Genomic DNA, 19,317 nt, shown 5'->3' with positions numbered 1-19,317 from the left:
ACAGAGGGTCTGAAACAGAGGGGCTGAAACAGAGGGCGAGAAACAGAGGGGCCGACACAGAGGGCGAGAAACAGAAGGTCTGAAACAGAGGAGCTGAAACAGACGGGCTGAAACAGAGGGTAAGAAACAGAGGGTCTGAAACAGAGGGGCTGAAACAGAGGGCGAGAAAAAGAGAGTCTGAAACAGAGGGCGAGAAACAGAGGTGCCGAAACAGAGGGCGAGAAAGAGAGGGACCGATTCAGAGGGCGAGAAACAGAGGGTCTGAAACAGAGGGTCTGAAACAGAGGGTCTGAAACTGAGGGTCTGAAACGGAGGGTCTGAAACAGAGGGTCTGAAACAGAGGGTCTGAAACAGAGGGGCTGAAACAGAGGGCGCGAAACAGAGGGCGCGAAACAGAGGGTGAGAAACAGAGGGGCTGAAACAGAGGGGCTGAAACAGAGGGGCTGAAACAGAGGGCCTGAAACAGAGGGGCTGAAACAGAGGGCGAGAAACAGAGGGGCTGAAACAGAGGGGCTGAAACAGAGGGTCTGAAACAGAGGGTCTGAAACAGAGGGGCTGAAACAGAGGGCGAGAAACAGAGGGTCTGAAACAGAGGGCGAGAAACAGAGGGTCTGAAACAGAGGGGCTGAAACAGAGGGCGCGAAACAGAGGTCGCGAAACAGAGGGCGAGAAACAGAGGGTCTGAAACAGAGGGTCTGAAACAGAGGGTCTGAAACAGAGGGGCTGAAACAGAGGGCGAGAAACAGAGGTGCCGAAACAGAGGGCGAGAAACAGAGGGTCTGAAACAGAGGGGCTGAAACAGAGGGCGCGAAACAGAGGTCGCGAAACAGAGGGCGAGAAACAGAGGGTCTGAAACAGAGGGTCTGAAACAGAGGGGCTGAAACAGAGGGTCTGAAACAGAGGGGCTGAAACAGAGGGCGAGAAACAGAGGGGCTGAAACAGAGGGGCTGAAACAGAGGGTCTGAAACAGAGGGTGAGAAACAGAGGGCGAGAAACAGAGGGGCTGAAACAGAGGGGCTGAAACAGAGGGGCTGAAACAGAGGGTGCGAAACAGAGGGTCTGAAACAGAGGTTGAGAAACAGAGGGTCTGAAACAGAGGGGCTGAAACAGAGGGCGAGAAAATTAGGGTCTGAAACAGAGTGCGAGAAACAGAGGGGCCGAAACAGAGGGTGAGAAACAGAGGGTCTGAAACAGAGGGTCTGAAACAGAGGGCGAGAAACAGAGGTGCCGAAACAGAGGGCGAGAAACAGAGGGTCTGAAACAGAGGGTCTGAAACAGAGGGTCTGAAACTGAGGGTCTGAAACGGAGGGTCTGAAACAGAGGGTCTGAAACAGAGGGTCTGAAACAGAGGGGCTGAAACAGAGGGCGCGAAACAGAGGGCGCGAAACAGAGGGTGAGAAACAGAGGGGCTGAAACAGAGGGGCTGAAACAGAGGGGCTGAAACAGAGGGTCTGAAACAGAGGGGCTGAAACAGAGGGCGAGAAACAGAGGGGCTGAAACAGAGGGGCTGAAACAGAGGGTCTGAAACAGAGGGTCTGAAACAGAGGGGCTGAAACAGAGGGCGAGAAACAGAGGGTCTGAAACAGAGGGCGAGAAACAGAGGGGCCGAAACAGAGGGCGAGAATCAGAGGGGCCGACACAGCGGGCGACAAACAGAGGGTCTGAAACAGAGGGTCTGAAACAGAGGGGCCGAAACAGAGGGTGAGAAACAGAGGGTCTGAAACAGAGGGTCTGAAACAGAGGGCGAGAAACAGAGGTGCCGAAACAGAGGGCGAGAAACAGAGGGTCTGAAACAGAGGGGCTGAAACAGAGGGCGCGAAACAGAGGTCGCGAAACAGAGGGCGAGAAACAGAGGGTCTGAAACAGAGGGTCTGAAACAGAGGGGCTGAAACAGAGGGTCTGAAACAGAGGGGCTGAAACAGAGGGCGAGAAACAGAGGGGCTGAAACAGAGGGGCTGAAACAGAGGGTCTGAAACAGAGGGTGAGAAACAGAGGGCGAGAAACAGAGGGGCTGAAACAGAGGAGCTGAAACAGAGGGGCTGAAACAGAGCGTGCGAAACAGAGGGTCTGAAACAGAGGTTGAGAAACAGAGGGTCTGAAACAGAGGGGCTGAAACAGAGGGCGAGAAAATTAGGGTCTGAAACAGAGTGCGAGAAACAGAGGGGCCGAAACAGAGGGTGAGAAACAGAGGGTCTGAAACAGAGGGGCTGAAACAGAGGCGCGAAACAGAGGGCGCGAAACAAAGGGCGAGAAACAGTGGGTCTGAAACAGAGGGGCTGAAACAGAGGGGCTGAAACAGAGGGTCTGAAACAGAGGGGCTGAAACAGAGGGCGAGAAACAGAGGGGCTGAAACAGAGGGGCTGAAACAGAGGGGCTGAAACAGACGGTCTGAAACAGAGGTGAGAAACAGAGGGCGAGAAACAGAGGGGCTGAAACAGAGGGGCTGAAACAGAGGGGCTGAAACAGAGGGCGCGAAACAGAGGGTCTGAAACAGAGTGCGAGAAACAGAGGGTCTGAAACAGAGGGTCTGAAACAGAGGGGCTGAAACAGAGGGCGCGAAACAGAGGGCGCGAAACAGAGGACGAGAAACAGAGGGTCTGAAACAGAGGGGCTGAAACAGAGGGGCTGAAACAGAGGGTCTGAAACAGAGGGGCTGAAACAGAGGGCGAGAAACAGAGGGGCTGAAACAGAGGGTCTGAAACAGAGTGGCTGAAACAGAGGGCTTGAAACAGAGGGTCTGAAACAGAGGGGCTGAAACAGAGGGGCTGAAACAGAGGGAGAGAAACAGAGGGTCTGAAACAGAGGGCGAGAAACAGAGGCCGCGAATCAGAGTGCGCGAAACAGAGGGCGAGAAACAGAGGGCGAGAAACAGAGGGGCTGACACAGAGGGGCTGAAACAGAGGGCGCGAAACAGAGGGTCTGAAACAGAGGGCGTGAAACAGAGGGTCTGACACAGAGGGTCTGAAACAGAGGGTCTGAAACAGAGGGTCTGAAACAGAGGGTCTGAAACAGAGGGCGAGAAACAGAGGTGCCGAAACAGACGGCGCGAAACAGAGGGCGCGAAACAGAGGGTCTGAAACAGAGGTACTGAAACAGAGGGGCTGAAACAGAGGGGCTGAAACAGAGGGTCTGAAACAGAGGGGCTGAAACAGAGGGCGAGAAACAGGGGTTGAAACTAAGGGGCTGAAACAGAGGGTCTGAAACAGAGGGTCTGAAACAGAGGGGCTGAAACAGAGGGCGAGAAACAGAGGGGCCGACACAGAGGGCGAGAAACCGAGGGTCTGAAACAGAGGGGCTGAAACAGAGGGGCTGAAACAGAGGGTGAGAAACAGAGGGTCTGAAACAGAGGGGCTGAAACAGAGGGCGCGAAACAGAGGGCGCGAAACAGAGGGCCTGAAACAGAGGGTCTGAAACAGAGGGGCTGAAAAAGAGTGGCTGAAACAAAGGGTCTGAAACAGAGGGTCTGACACAGAGGGTCTGAAACAGAGGGTATGAAACAGAGGAAATGAAACAGAGGGGCTGAAACATAGGGTCTGAAACAGGGGGTCTGAATCCGAGGGTCTGAAACAGAGGGCGAGAAACAGAGGGGCTGAAACAAATGGGCTGAAACAGAGGGTCTGAAACAGAGGGTCTGAAACAGAGGGGCTGAAACAGAGGGCGAGAAACAGAGGGGCCGACACAGAGGGCGAGAAACCGAGGGTCTGAAACAGAGGGGCTGAAACAGAGGGGCTGAAACAGAGGGTGTGAAACAGAGGGTCTGAAACAGAGGGGCTGAAACAGAGGGCGCGAAACAGAGGGCGCGAAACAGAGGGCCTGAAACAGAGTGTCTGAAACAGAGGGGCTGAAAAAGAGTGGCTGAAACAAAGGGTCTGAAACAGAGGGTCTGACACAGAGGGTCTGAAACAGAGGGTATGAAACAGAGGGTCTGAAACAGAGGGGCTGAAACATAGGGTCTGAAACAGGGGGTCTGAATCCGAGGGTCTGAAACAGAGGGCGAGAAACAGAGGGACCAAAACAGATGCCGAGAAACAGAGGGTCTGAAACAGAGGGTCTGAAACAGATGGGCTGAAACAGCGGGGCTGAAACAGAGCGTCTGAAACAGAGGGTCTGAAACAGAGGGCGAGAAACAGAGGGGCTGAAACAAATGGGCTGAAACAGAGGGTCTGAAACAGAGGGTCTGAAACAGAGGGGCTGAAACAGAGGGCGAGAAACAGAGGGTCTGAAACAGAGGGCGAGAAACAGAGGGGCCGAAACAGAGTGCCCGAAACAGAGGGGCCGAAACAGAGGGCGAGAAACAGAGGGTCTGAAACAGAGGGGCTGAAACAGAGGGTCTGAAACAGAGGTTGAGAAACAGAGGGTCTGAAACAGGGGGGCTGAAACAGAGGGCGAGAAAAAGAGGGTCTGAAACAGAGTGCGAGAAACAGAGGGGCCGAAACAGAGGGTGAGAAACAGAGGGTCTGAAACAGAGGGGCTGAAACAGAGGTCGCGAAACAGAGGGCGCGAAACAAAGGGCGAGAAACAGAGTGTCTGAAGCAGAGGGGCTGTAACAGAGGGGCTGAAACAGAGGGTCTGAAACAGAGGGTGAGAAACAGATGGCGAGAAACAGAGAGGCTGAAACCGAGGGGCTGAAACAGAGGGGCTGAAACAGAGGGCGCGAAACAGAGGGTCTGAAACAGAGGCGAGAAACAGAGGGTCTGAAACAGAGGGGCTGAAACAGAGGGCGCGAAACAGAGGTCGCGAAACAGAGGGCGAGAAACAGAGGGTCTGAAACAGAGGGTCTGAAACAGAGGGGCTGAAACAGAGGGTCTGAAACAGAGGGGCTGAAACAGAGGGCGAGAAACAGAGGGGCTGAAACAGAGGGGCTGAAACAGAGGGTCTGAAACAGAGGGTGAGAAACAGAGGGCGAGAAACAGAGGGGCTGAAACAGAGGGGCTGAAACAGAGGGGCTGAAACAGAGGGTGCGAAACAGAGGGTCTGAAACAGAGGGTCTGAAACAGAGGGGCTGAAACAGAGGGCGAGAAACAGAAGGGCTGAAACAGAGGGCGAGAAACAGAGGGGCTGAAACAGAGGGGCTGAAACAGAGGGTCTGAAACAGAGGGTCTGAAACAGAGGGCACGAAACAGAGGGCGCGAAACAGAGGGTCTGAAACAGAGGTTGAGAAACAGAGGGTCTGAAACAGAGGGGCTGAAACAGAGGGCGAGAAAAAGAGGGTCTGAAACAGAGTGCGAGAAACAGAGGGGCCGAAACAGAGGGTGAGAAACAGAGGGTCTGAAACAGAGGGGCTGAAACAGAGGGCGCGAAACAGAGGGCGCGAAACAAAGGGCGAGAAACAGTGGGTCTGAAACAGAGGGGCTGAAACAGAGGGGCTGAAACAGAGGGTCTGAAACAGAGGGGCTGAAACAGAGGGCGAGAAACAGAGGGGCTGAAACAGAGGGGCTGAAACAGAGGGGCTGAAACAGACGCTCTGAAACAGAGGTGAGAAACAGAGGGCGAGAAACAGAGGGGCTGAAACAGAGGGGCTGAAACAGAGGGGCTGAAACAGAGGGCGCGAAACAGAGGGTCTGAAACAGAGTGCGAGAAACAGAGGGTCTGAAACAGAGGGGCTGAAACAGAGGGGCTGAAACAGAGGGCGCGAAACAGAGGGCGCGAAACAGAGGACGAGAAACAGAGGGTCTGAAACAGAGGGGCTGAAACAGAGGGGCTGAAACAGAGGGTCTGAAACAGAGGGGCTGAAACAGAGGGTGAGAAACAGAGGGGCTGAAACAGAGGGTCTGAAACAGAGTGGCTGAAACAGAGGGCTTGAAACAGAGGGTCTGAAACAGAGGGGCTGAAACAGAGGGGCTGAAACAGAGGGCGAGAAACAGAGGGTCTGAAACAGAGGGCGAGAAACAGAGGCCGCGAATCAGAGGGTGCGAAACAGAGGGCGAGAAACAGAGGGCGAGAAACAGAGTGGCTGACACAGAGGGGCTGAAACAGAGGGGCTGAAACAGAGGGCGCGAAACAGAGGGTCTGAAACAGAGGGCGTGAAACAGAGGGTCTGACACAGAGGGTCTGAAACAGAGGGTCTGAAACAGAGGGTCTGAAACAGAGGGCGAGAAACAGAGGTGCCGAAACAGACGGCGAGAAACAGAGGGTCTGAAACAGAGGGTCTGAAACAGAGTGGCTGAAACAGAGGGCGCGAAACAGAGGGCGCGAAACAGAGGGTCTGAAACAGAGGTACTGAAACAGAGGGGCTGAAACAGAGGGGCTGAAACAGAGGGTCTGAAACAGAGGGGCTGAAACGGAGGGCGAGAAACAGGGGTTGAAACTAAGGGGCTGAAACAGAGGGTCTGAAACAGAGGGTCTGAAACAGAGGGGCTGAAACAGAGGGCGAGAAACAGAGGGGCCGACACAGAGGGCGAGAAACCGAGGGTCTGAAACAGAGGGGCTGAAACAGAGGGGCTGAAACAGAGGGTGAGAAACAGAGGGTCTGAAACAGAGTGGCTGAAAGAGAGGGCGCGAAACAGAGGGCGCGAAACAAAGGGCGAGAAACAGTGTGTCTGAAACAGAGGGGCTGAAACAGAGGGGCTGAAACAGAGGGTCTGAAACAGAGGGGCTGAAACAGAGGGCGAGAAACAGAGGGGCTGAAACAGAGGGGCTGAAACAGAGGGGCTGAAACAGACGGTCTGAAACAGAGGTGAGAAACAGAGGGCGAGAAACAGAGGGGCTGAAACAGAGGGGCTGAAACAGAGGGGCTGAAACAGAGGGCGCGAAACAGAGGGTCTGAAACAGAGTGCGAGAAACAGAGGGTCTGAAACAGAGGGTCTGAAACAGAGGGGCTGAAACAGAGGGCGCGAAACAGAGGGCGCGAAACAGAGGACGAGAAACAGAGGGTCTGAAACAGAGGGGCTGAAACAGAGGGGCTGAAACAGAGGGTCTGAAACAGAGGGGCTGAAACAGAGGGCGAGAAACAGAGGGGCTGAAACAGAGGGTCTGAAACAGAGTGGCTGAAACAGAGGGCTTGAAACAGAGGGTCTGAAACAGAGGGGCTGAAACAGAGGGGCTGAAACAGAGGGCGAGAAACAGAGGGTCTGAAACAGAGGGCGAGAAACAGAGGCCGCGAATCAGAGTGCGCGAAACAGAGGGCGAGAAACAGAGGGCGAGAAACAGAGGGGCTGACACAGAGGGGCTGAAACAGAGGGCGCGAAACAGAGGGTCTGAAACAGAGGGCGTGAAACAGAGGGTCTGACACAGAGGGTCTGAAACAGAGGGTCTGAAACAGAGGGTCTGAAACAGAGGGTCTGAAACAGAGGGCGAGAAACAGAGGTGCCGAAACAGACGGCGCGAAACAGAGGGCGCGAAACAGAGGGTCTGAAACAGAGGTACTGAAACAGAGGGGCTGAAACAGAGGGGCTGAAACAGAGGGTCTGAAACAGAGGGGCTGAAACAGAGGGCGAGAAACAGGGGTTGATACTAAGGGGCTGAAACAGAGGGTCTGAAACAGAGGGTCTGAAACAGAGGGGCTGAAACAGAGGGCGAGAAACAGAGGGGCCGACACAGAGGGCGAGAAACCGAGGGTCTGAAACAGAGGGGCTGAAACAGAGGGGATGAAACAGAGGGTGTGAAACAGAGGGTCTGACACAGAGGGTCTGAAACAGAGGGTATGAAACAGAGGAAATGAAACAGAGGGGCTGAAACATAGGGTCTGAAACAGGGGGTCTGAATCCGAGGGTCTGAAACAGAGGGCGAGAAACAGAGGGGCTGAAACAAATGGGCTGAAACAGAGGGTCTGAAACAGAGGGTCTGAAACAGAGGGGCTGAAACAGAGGGCGAGAAACAGAGGGGCCGACACAGAGGGCGAGAAACCGAGGGTCTGAAACAGAGGGGCTGAAACAGAGGGGATGAAACAGAGGGTGTGAAACAGAGGGTCTGAAACAGAGGGGCTGAAACAGAGGGCGCGAAACAGAGGGCGCGAAACAGAGGGCCTGAAACAGAGTGTCTGAAACAGAGGGGCTGAAAAAGAGTGGCTGAAACAAAGGGTCTGAAACAGAGGGTCTGACACAGAGGGTCTGAAACAGAGGGTATGAAACAGAGGGTCTGAAACAGAGGGGCTGAAACATAGGGTCTGAAACAGGGGGTCTGAATCCGAGGGTCTGAAACAGAGGGCGAGAAACAGAGGGACCAAAACAGATGCCGAGAAACAGAGGGTCTGAAACAGAGGGTCTGAAACAGATGGGCTGAAACAGCGGGGCTGAAACAGAGCGTCTGAAACAGAGGGTCTGAAACAGAGGGCGAGAAACAGAGGGGCTGAAACAAATGGGCTGAAACAGAGGGTCTGAAACAGAGGGTCTGAAACAGAGGGGCTGAAACAGAGGGCGAGAAACAGAGGGTCTGAAACAGAGGGCGAGAAACAGAGGGGCCGAAACAGAGTGCCCGAAACAGAGGGGCCGAAACAGAGGGCGAGAAACAGAGGGTCTGAAACAGAGGGGCTGAAACAGAGGGTCTGAAACAGAGGTTGAGAAACAGAGGGTCTGAAACAGAGGGGCTGAAACAGAGGGCGAGAAAAAGAGGGTCTGAAACAGAGTGCGAGAAACAGAGGGGCCGAAACAGAGGGTGAGAAACAGAGGGTCTGAAACAGAGGGGCTGAAACAGAGGTCGCGAAACAGAGGGCGCGAAACAAAGGGCGAGAAACAGAGTGTCTGAAGCAGAGGGGCTGTAACAGAGGGGCTGAAACAGAGGGTCTGAAACAGAGGGTGAGAAACAGATGGCGAGAAACAGAGAGGCTGAAACCGAGGGGCTGAAACAGAGGGGCTGAAACAGAGGGCGCGAAACAGAGGGTCTGAAACAGAGGCGAGAAACAGAGGGTCTGAAACAGAGGGGCTGAAACAGAGGGCGCGAAACAGAGGTCGCGAAACAGAGGGCGAGAAACAGAGGGTCTGAAACAGAGGGTCTGAAACAGAGGGGCTGAAACAGAGGGTCTGAAACAGAGGGGCTGAAACAGAGGGCGAGAAACAGAGGGGCTGAAACAGAGGGGCTGAAACAGAGGGTCTGAAACAGAGGGTGAGAAACAGAGGGCGAGAAACAGAGGGGCTGAAACAGAGGGGCTGAAACAGAGGGGCTGAAACAGAGGGTGCGAAACAGAGGGTCTGAAACAGAGGGTCTGAAACAGAGGGGCTGAAACAGAGGGCGAGAAACAGAAGGGCTGAAACAGAGGGCGAGAAACAGAGGGGCTGAAACAGAGGGGCTGAAACAGAGGGTCTGAAACAGAGGGTCTGAAACAGAGGGCACGAAACAGAGGGCGCGAAACAGAGGGTCTGAAACAGAGGTTGAGAAACAGAGGGTCTGAAACAGAGGGGCTGAAACAGAGGGCGAGAAAAAGAGGGTCTGAAACAGAGTGCGAGAAACAGAGGGGCCGAAACAGAGGGTGAGAAACAGAGGGTCTGAAACAGAGGGGCTGAAACAGAGGGCGCGAAACAGAGGGCGCGAAACAAAGGGCGAGAAACAGTGGGTCTGAAACAGAGGGGCTGAAACAGAGGGGCTGAAACAGAGGGTCTGAAACAGAGGGGCTGAAACAGAGGGCGAGAAACAGAGGGGCTGAAACAGAGGGGCTGAAACAGAGGGGCTGAAACAGACGCTCTGAAACAGAGGTGAGAAACAGAGGGCGAGAAACAGAGGGGCTGAAACAGAGGGGCTGAAACAGAGGGGCTGAAACAGAGGGCGCGAAACAGAGGGTCTGAAACAGAGTGCGAGAAACAGAGGGTCTGAAACAGAGGGTCTGAAACAGAGGGGCTGAAACAGAGGGCGCGAAACAGAGGGCGCGAAACAGAGGACGAGAAACAGAGGGTCTGAAACAGAGGGGCTGAAACAGAGGGGCTGAAACAGAGGGGCTGAAACAGAGGGTCTGAAACAGAGGGGCTGAAACAGAGGGCGAGAAACAGAGGGGCTGAAACAGAGGGTCTGAAACAGAGTGGCTGAAACAGAGGGCTTGAAACAGAGGGTCTGAAACAGAGGGGCTGAAACAGAGGGGCTGAAACAGAGGGCGAGAAACAGAGGGTCTGAAACAGAGGGCGAGAAACCGAGGGTCTGAAACAGAGGGGCTGAAACAGAGGGGATGAAACAGAGGGTGTGAAACAGAGGGTCTGACACAGAGGGTCTGAAACAGAGGGCGCGAAACAGAGGGCTTGAAACAGAGGGTCTGAAACAGAGGGGCTGAAACAGAGGGGCTGAAACAGAGGGCGAGAAACAGAGGGGCCGACACAGAGGGCGAGAAACCGAGGGTCTGAAACAGAGGGGCTGAAACAGAGGGGATGAAACAGAGGGTGTGAAACAGAGGGTCTGACACAGAGGGTCTGAAACAGAGGGTATGAAACAGAGGAAATGAAACAGAGGGGCTGAAACATAGGGTCTGAAACAGGGAGTCTGAATCCGAGGGTCTGAAACAGAGGGCGAGAAACAGAGGGGCTGAAACAAATGGGCTGAAACAGAGGGTCTGAAACAGAGGGTCTGAAACAGAGGGGCTGAAACAGAGGGCGAGAAACAGAGGGGCCGACACAGAGGGCGAGAAACCGAGGGTCTGAAACAGAGGGGCTGAAACAGAGGGGATGAAAAAGAGGGTGTGAAACAGAGGGTCTGAAACAGAGGGGCTGAAACAGAGGGCGCGAAACAGAGGGCGCGAAACAGAGGGCCTGAAACAGAGTGTCTGAAACAGAGGGGCTGAAAAAGAGTGGCTGAAACAAAGGGTCTGAAACAGAGGGTCTGACACAGAGGGTCTGAAACAGAGGGTATGAAACAGAGGGTCTGAAACAGAGGGGCTGAAACATAGGGTCTGAAACAGGGGGTCTGAATCCGAGGGTCTGAAACAGAGGGCGAGAAACAGAGGGACCAAAACAGATGCCGAGAAACAGAGGGTCTGAAACAGAGGGTCTGAAACAGATGGGCTGAAACAGCGGGGCTGAAACAGAGCGTCTGAAACAGAGGGTCTGAAACAGAGGGCGAGAAACAGAGGGGCTGAAACAAATGGGCTGAAACAGAGGGTCTGAAACAGAGGGTCTGAAACAGAGGGGCTGAAACAGAGGGCGAGAAACAGAGGGTCTGAAACAGAGGGCGAGAAACAGAGGGGCCGAAACAGAGTGCCCGAAACAGAGGGGCCGAAACAGAGGGCGAGAAACAGAGGGTCTGAAACAGAGGGGCTGAAACAGAGGGTCTGAAACAGAGGTTGAGAAACAGAGGGTCTGAAACAGAGGGGCTGAAACAGAGGGCGAGAAAAAGAGGGTCTGAAACAGAGTGCGAGAAACAGAGGGGCCGAAACAGAGGGTGAGAAACAGAGGGTCTGAAACAGAGGGGCTGAAACAGAGGTCGCGAAACAGAGGGCGCGAAACAAAGGGCGAGAAACAGAGTGTCTGAAGCAGAGGGGCTGTAACAGAGGGGCTGAAACAGAGGGTCTGAAACAGAGGGTGAGAAACAGATGGCGAGAAACAGAGAGGCTGAAACCGAGGGGCTGAAACAGAGGGGCTGAAACAGAGGGCGCGAAACAGAGGGTCTGAAACAGAGGCGAGAAACAGAGGGTCTGAAACAGAGGGGCTGAAACAGAGGGCGCGAAACAGAGGTCGCGAAACAGAGGGCGAGAAAGAGAGGGTCTGAAACAGAGGGTCTGAAACAGAGGGGCTGAAACAGAGGGTCTGAAACAGAGGGGCTGAAACAGAGGGCGAGAAACAGAGGGGCTGAAACAGAGGGGCTGAAACAGAGGGTCTGAAACAGAGGGTGAGAAACAGAGGGCGAGAAACAGAGGGGCTGAAACAGAGGGGCTGAAACAGAGGGGCTGAAACAGAGGGTGCGAAACAGAGGGTCTGAAACAGAGGGTCTGAAACAGAGGGGCTGAAACAGAGGGCGAGAAACAGAAGGGCTGAAACAGAGGGCGAGAAACAGAGGGGCTGAAACAGAGGGGCTGAAACAGAGGGTCTGAAACAGAGGGTCTGAAACAGAGGGCACGAAACAGAGGGCGCGAAACAGAGGGTCTGAAACAGAGGTTGAGAAACAGAGGGTCTGAAACAGAGGGGCTGAAACAGAGGGCGAGAAAAAGAGGGTCTGAAACAGAGTGCGAGAAACAGAGGGGCCGAAACAGAGGGTGAGAAACAGAGGGTCTGAAACAGAGGGGCTGAAACAGAGGGCGCGAAACAGAGGGCGCGAAACAAAGTGCGAGAAACAGTGGGTCTGAAACAGAGGGGCTGAAACAGAGGGGCTGAAACAGAGGGTCTGAAACAGAGGGGCTGAAACAGAGGGCGAGAAACAGAGGGGCTGAAACAGAGGGGCTGAAACAGAGGGGCTGAAACAGACGCTCTGAAACAGAGGTGAGAAACAGAGGGCGAGAAACAGAGGGGCTGAAACAGAGGGGCTGAAACAGAGGGGCTGAAACAGAGGGCGCGAAACAGAGGGTCTGAAACAGAGTGCGAGAAACAGAGGGTCTGAAACAGAGGGTCTGAAACAGAGGGGCTGAAACAGAGGGCGCGAAACAGAGGGCGCGAAACAGAGGACGAGAAACAGAGGGTCTGAAACAGAGGGGCTGAAACAGAGGGGCTGAAACAGAGGGTCTGAAACAGAGGGGCTGAAGCAGAGGGCGAGAAACAGAGGGGCTGAAACAGAGGGTCTGAAACAGAGTGGCTGAAACAGAGGGCTTGAAACAGAGGGTCTGAAACAGAGGGGCTGAAACAGAGGGGCTGAAACAGAGGGCGAGAAACAGAGGGTCTGAAACAGAGGGCGAGAAACAGAGGCCGCGAATCAGAGGGTGCGAAACAGAGGGCGAGAAACAGAGGGCGAGAAACAGAGTGGCTGACACAGAGGGGCTGAAACAGAGGGGCTGAAACAGAGGGCGCGAAACAGAGGGTCTGAAACAGAGGGCGTGAAACAGAGGGTCTGACACAGAGGGTCTGAAACAGAGGGTCTGAAACAGAGGGTCTGAAACAGAGGGCGAGAAACAGAGGTGCCGAAACAGACGGCGAGAAACAGAGGGTCTGAAACAGAGTGGCTGAAACAGAGGGCGCGAAACAGAGGGCGCGAAACAGAGGGTCTGAAACAGAGGTACTGAAACAGAGGGGCTGAAACAGAGGGGCTGAAACAGAGGGTCTGAAAGAGAGGGGCTGAAACGGAGGGCGAGAAACAGGGGTTGAAACTAAGGGGCTGAAACAGAGGGTCTGAAACAGAGGGTCTGAAACAGAGGGGCTGAAACAGAGGGCGAGAAACAGAGGGGCCGACACAGAGGGCGAGAAACCGAGGGTCTGAAACAGAGGGGCTGAAACAGAGGGGCTGAAACAGAGGGTGAGAAACAGAGGGTCTGAAACAGAGGGGCTGAAACAGAGGGCGCAAAACAGAGGGCGCGAAACAGAGGGTCTGAAACAGAGGGTCTGAAACAGAGGGGCTGAAAAAGAGTGGCTGAAACAAAGGGTCTGAAACAGAGGGTCTGACACAGAGGGTCTGAAACAGAGGGTATGAAACACAGGGTCTGAAACAGAGGGGCTGAAACAGAGGGTCTGAAACAGGGGGTCTGAATCCGAGGGTCTGAAACAGAGGGCGAGAAACAGAGGGGCCAAAACAGACGCCGAGAAACAGAGGGTCTGAAACAGAGGGTCTGAAACAGATGGGCTGAAACAGCGGGGCAGAAACAGAGGGTCTGAAACAGAGGGTCTGAAACAGAGGGCGAGAAACAGAGGGGCTGAAACAAAGGGGCTGAAACAGAGGGGCTGAAACAGAGGGTCTGAAACAGAGGGGCTGAAACAGAGGGCGAGAAACAGAGGGTCTGAAACAGAGGGCGAGAAACAGAGGGGCCGAAACAGAGTGCCCGAAACAGAGGGGCCGACACAGAGGGCGAGAAACAGAGGGTCTGAAACAGACGGGCTGAAACAGAGGGTCTGAAACAGAGGGTCTGAAACAGAGGGGCTGAAACAGAGGGCGAGAAAAAGAGGGTCTGAAACAGAGTGCGAGAAACAGAGGGGCCGAAACAGAGGGTGAGAAACAGAGGGTCTGAAACAGAGGGGCTGAAACAGAGGTCGCGAAACAGAGGGCGCGAAACAAAGGGCGAGAAACAGAGGGTGTGAAGCAGAGGGGCTGTAACAGAGGGGCTGAAACAGAGGGTCTGAAACAGAGGGTGAGAAACAGATGGCGAGAAACAGAGGGGCTGAAACCGAGGGGCTGAAACAGAGGGGCTGAAACAGAGGGCGCGAAACAGAGGGTCTGAAACAGAGGCGAGAAACAGAGGGTCTGAAACAGAGGGTCAGAAACAGAGGGTCTGAAACAGAGGGGCTGAAACAGAGGGTCTGAAACAGAGGGCGAGAAACAGAGGGGGCGAAACAGAGGGCGCGAAACAGAGGGCGAGAAACAGAGGGTCTGAAACAGAGGGGCAGAAACAGAGGGGCTGAAACAGAGGGTCTGAAACAGAGGGTTGAAACAGAGGGCGAGAAACAGAGAGGCTGAAACAGAGGGGCTGAAACAGAGGGGCTGAAACAGAGGGTCTGAAACAGAGGGGCTGAAACAGAGGGCGAGAAACAGAGGGTCTGAAACAGAGGGGCTGAAACAGAGGGGCTGAAACAGAGGGTGAGAAACAGAGGGTCTGAAACAGAGGGCGAGAAACAGAGGGGCCGAAACAGAGGGCGAGAAACAGATGGGCCGAAACAGAGGGCGTGAAACAGAGGGTCTGAAACAGAGGGTCTGAAACAGAGGGGCTGAAACAGAGGGTGCGAAACTGAGGCCGCGAATCAGAGGGCGCGAAACAGAGGGCGTGAAACAGAGGGCGAGAAACAGAGAGGCTGAAACAGAGGGGCTGAAACAGAGTGGCTGAAACAGAGGGCGCGAAACAGAGGGTCTGAAACAGAGGGGGCGAAAAAGAGGGCGAGAAACAGAGTGTCTGAAACAGAGGGTCTGAAACAGAGGGGCTGAAACAGAGGGTCTGAAACAGAGGGTCTTAAACAGAGGGCGAGAAACAGAGGGCGAGAAACAGAGGTGCCGAAACAGACGGCGAGAAACAGAGTGTCTGAAACAGAGGGTCTGAAACAGAGGGGCTGAAACAGAGGGCGCGAAACAGAGGGTCTGAAACAGAGGGTCTGAAACAGGGGGGCTGAAACAGAGGGGCTGAAACAGAGGGTCTGAAACAGAGGGGCTGAAAGAGAGGGCGAGAAACAGGGGTTGAAACAGAGGGGCTGAAACAGAGGGTCTGAAACAGAGGGTCTGAAACAGAGGGGCTGAAACAGAGGGCGAGAAACAGAGGGGCCGACACAGAGGGCGAGAAACAGAGGGTCTGAAACAGAGGAGCTGAAACAGACGGGCTGAAACAGAGGGTGAGAAACAGAGGGTCTGAAACAGAGGGGCTGAAACAGAGGGCGAGAAAAAGAGAGTCTGAAACAGAGGGCGAGAAACAGAGGTGCCGAAACAGAGGGCGAGAAACAGAGGGACCGATTCAGAGGGCGAGAAACAGAGGGTCTGAAACAGAGGGTCTGAAACAGAGGGTCTGAAACAGAGGGGCTGAAACAGAGGGGCTGAAACAGAGGTCGCGAAACAGAGGGCGCGAAACAAAGGGCGAGAAACAGAGTGTCTGAAGCAGAGGGGCTGTAACAGAGGGGCTGAAACAGAGGGTCTGAAACAGAGGGTGAGAAACAGATGGCGAGAAACAGAGAGGCTGAAACCGAGGGGCTGAAACAGAGTGGCTGAAACAGAGGGCGCGAAACAGAGGGTCTGAAACAGAGGCGAGAAACAGAGGGTCTGAAACTGAGGGTCTGAAACAGAGGGGCTGAAACAGAGGGCGCGAAACAGAGGTCGCGAAACAGAGGGCGAGAAAGAGAGGGTCTGAAACAGAGGGTCTGAAACAGAGGGGCTGAAACAGAGGGTCTGAAACAGAGGGGCTGAAACAGAGGGCGAGAAACAGAGGGGCTGAAACAGAGGGGCTGAAACAGAGGGTCTGAAACAGAGGGTGAGAAACAGAGGGCGAGAAACAGAGGGGCTGAAACAGAGGGGCTGAAACAGAGGGGCTGAAACAGAGGGTGCGAAACAGAGGGTCTGAAACAGAGGGCGAGAAACAGAGGGTCTGAAACAGAGGGTCTGAAACAGAGGGGCTGAAACAGAGGGCGAGAAACAGAAGGGCTGAAACAGAGGGCGAGAAACAGAGGGGCTGAAACAGAGGGGCTGAAACAGAGGGTCTGAAACAGAGGGTCTGAAACAGAGGGCACGAAACAGAGGGCGCGAAACAGAGGGTCTGAAACAGAGGTTGAGAAACAGAGGGTCTGAAACAGAGGGGCTGAAACAGAGGGCGAGAAAAAGAGGGTCTGAAACAGAGTGCGAGAAACAGAGGGGCCGAAACAGAGGGTGAGAAACAGAGGGTCTGAAACAGAGGGGCTGAAACAGAGGGCGCGAAACAGAGGGCGCGAAACAAAGGGCGAGAAACAGTGGGTCTGAAACAGAGGGGCTGAAACAGAGGGGCTGAAACAGAGGGTCTGAAACAGAGCGGCTGAAACAGAGGGCGAGAAACAGAGGGGCTGAAACAGAGGGGCTGAAACAGAGGGGCTGAAACAGACGTTCTGAAACAGAGGTGTGAAACAGAGGGCGAGAAACAGAGGGGCTGAAACAGAGGGGCTGAAACAGAGGGGCTGAAACAGAGGGCGCGAAACAGAGGGTCTGAAACAGAGTGCGAGAAACAGAGGGTCTGAAACAGAGGGTCTGAAACAGAGGGGCTGAAACAGAGGGCGCGAAACAGAGGGCGCGAAACAGAGGACGAGAAACAGAGGGTCTGAAACAGAGGGTCTGAAACAGAGGGGCTGAAACAGAGGGTCTGAAACAGAGGGGCTGAAACAGAGGGCGAGAAACAGAGGGGCTGAAACAGAGGGTCTGAAACAGAGTGGCTGAAACAGAGGGCTTGAAACAGAGGGTCTGAAACAGAGGGGCTGAAACAGAGGGGCTGAAACAGAGGGCGAGAAACAGAGGGTCTGAAACAGAGGGCGAGAAACAGAGGCCGCGAATCAGAGGGTGCGAAACAGAGGGCGAGAAACAGAGGGCGAGAAACAGAGTGGCTGACACAGAGGGGCTGAAACAGAGGGGCTGAAACGGAGGGCGCGAAACAGAGGGTCTGAAACAGAGGGCGTGAAACAGAGGGTCTGACACAGAGGGTCTGAAACAGAGGGGCTTAAACAGAGGGCGCGAAACAGAGGTCGCGAAACAGAGGGCGAGAAACAGAGGGTCTGAAACAGAGGGTCTGAAACAGAGGGGCTGAAACAGAGGGTCTGAAACAGAGGGGCTGAAACAGAGGGCGAGAAACAGAGGGGCTGAAACAGAGGGGCTGAAACAGAGGGTCTGAAACAGAGGGTGAGAAACAGAGGGCGAGAAACAGAGGGGCTGAAACAGAGGGGCTGAAACAGAGGGTCTGAAACAGAGAGTGAGAAACAGAGGGTCTGAAACAGAGGGCGAGAAACAGAGGGTCTGAAACAGAGGGTCTGAAACAGAGGGGCTGAAGCAGAGGGCGAGAAACAGAAGGGCTGAAACAGAGGGCGAGAAACAGAGGGGCTGAAAAAGAGTGGCTGAAACAAAGGGTCTGAAACAGAGGGTCTGACACAGAGGGTCTGAAACAGAGGGTATGAAACAGAGGGTCTGAAACAGAGGGGCTGAAACATAGGGTCTGAAACAGGGGGTCTGAATCCGAGGGTCTGAAACAGAGGGCGAGAAACAGAGGGACCAAAACAGATGCCGAGAAACAGAGGGTCTGAAACAGAGGGTCTGAAACAGATGGGCTGAAACAGCGGGGCTGAAACAGAGCGTCTGAAACAGAGGGTCTGAAACAGAGGGCGAGAAACAGAGGTGCTGAAACAAATGGGCTGAAACAGAGGGTCTGAAACAGAGGGTCTGAAACAGAGGGGCTGAAACAGAGGGCGAGAAACAGAGGGTCTGAAACAGAGGGCGAGAAACAGAGGGGCCGAAACAGAGTGCCCGAAACAGAGGGGCCGACACAGAGGGCGAGAAACAGAGGGTCTGAAACAGAGGGGCTGAAACAGAGGGTCTGAAACAGAGGTTGAGAAACAGAGGATCTGAAACAGAGGGGCTGAAACAGAGGGCGAGAAAAAGAGGGTCTGAAACAGAGTGCGAGAAACAGAGGGGCCGAAACAGAGGGTGAGAAACAGAGGGTCTGAAACAGAGGGGCTGAAACAGAGGTCGCGAAACAGAGGGCGCGAAACAAAGGGCGAGAAACAGAGTGTCTGAAGCAGAGGGGCTGTAACAGAGGGGCTGAAACAGAGGGTCTGAAACAGAGGGTGAGAAACAGATGGCGAGAAACAGAGAGGCTGAAACCGAGGGGCTGAAACAGAGGGGCTGAAACAGAGGGCGCGAAACAGAGGGTCTGAAACAGAGGCGAGAAACAGAGGGTCTGAAACAGAGGGTCTGAAACAGAGGGGCTGAAACAGAGGGCGCGAAACAGAGGTCGCGAAACAGAGGGCGAGAAACAGAGGGTCTGAAACAGAGGGTCTGAAACAGAGGGGCTGAAACAGAGGGTCTGAAACAGAGGGGCTGAAACAGAGGGCGAGAAACAAAGGGGCTGAAACAGAGGGGCTGAAACAGAGGGTCTGAAACAGAGGGTGAGAAACAGAGGGCGAGAAACAGAGGGGCTGAAACAGAGGGGCTGAAACAGAGGGGCTGAAACAGAGGGTGCGAAACAGAGGGTCTGAAACAGAGGGCGAGAAACAGAGGGTCTGAAACAGAGGGTCTGAAACAGAGGGGCTGAAACAGAGGGCGAGAAACAGAAGGGCTGAAACAGAGGGCGAGAAACAGAGGGGCTGAAACAGAGGGGCTGAAACAGAGGGTCTGAAACAGAGGGTCTGAAACAGAGGGCACGAAACAGAGGGCGCGAAACAGAGGGTCTGAAACAGAGGTTGAGAAACAGAGGGTCTGAAACAGAGGGGCTGAAACAGAGGGCGAGAAAAAGAGGGTCTGAAACAGAGTGCGAGAAACAGAGGGGCCGAAACAGAGGGTGAGAAACAGAGGGTCTGAAACAGAGGGGCTGAAACAGAGGGCGCGAAACAGAGGGCGCGAAACAAAGGGCGAGAAACAGTGGGTCTGAAACAGAGGGGCTGAAACAGAGGGGCTGAAACAGAGGGTCTGAAACAGAGGGGCTGAAACAGAGGGCGAGAAACAGAGGGGCTGAAACAGAGGGGCTGAAACAGAGGGGCTGAAACAGACGCTCTGAAACAGAGGTGAGAAACAGAGGGCGAGAAACAGAGGGGCTGAAACAAAGGGGCTGAAACAGAGGGGCTGAAACAGAGGGCGCGAAACAGAGGGTCTGAAACAGAGTGCGAGAAACAGAGGGTCTGAAACAGAGGG

The sequence above is a fragment of the Chiloscyllium punctatum genome, chromosome 48 (assembly GCF_047496795.1).
Source record: "Chiloscyllium punctatum isolate Juve2018m chromosome 48, sChiPun1.3, whole genome shotgun sequence".
Classification (NCBI taxonomy): domain Eukaryota; kingdom Metazoa; phylum Chordata; class Chondrichthyes; order Orectolobiformes; family Hemiscylliidae; genus Chiloscyllium; species Chiloscyllium punctatum.
This window is presented reverse-complemented; position numbering follows the sequence as displayed.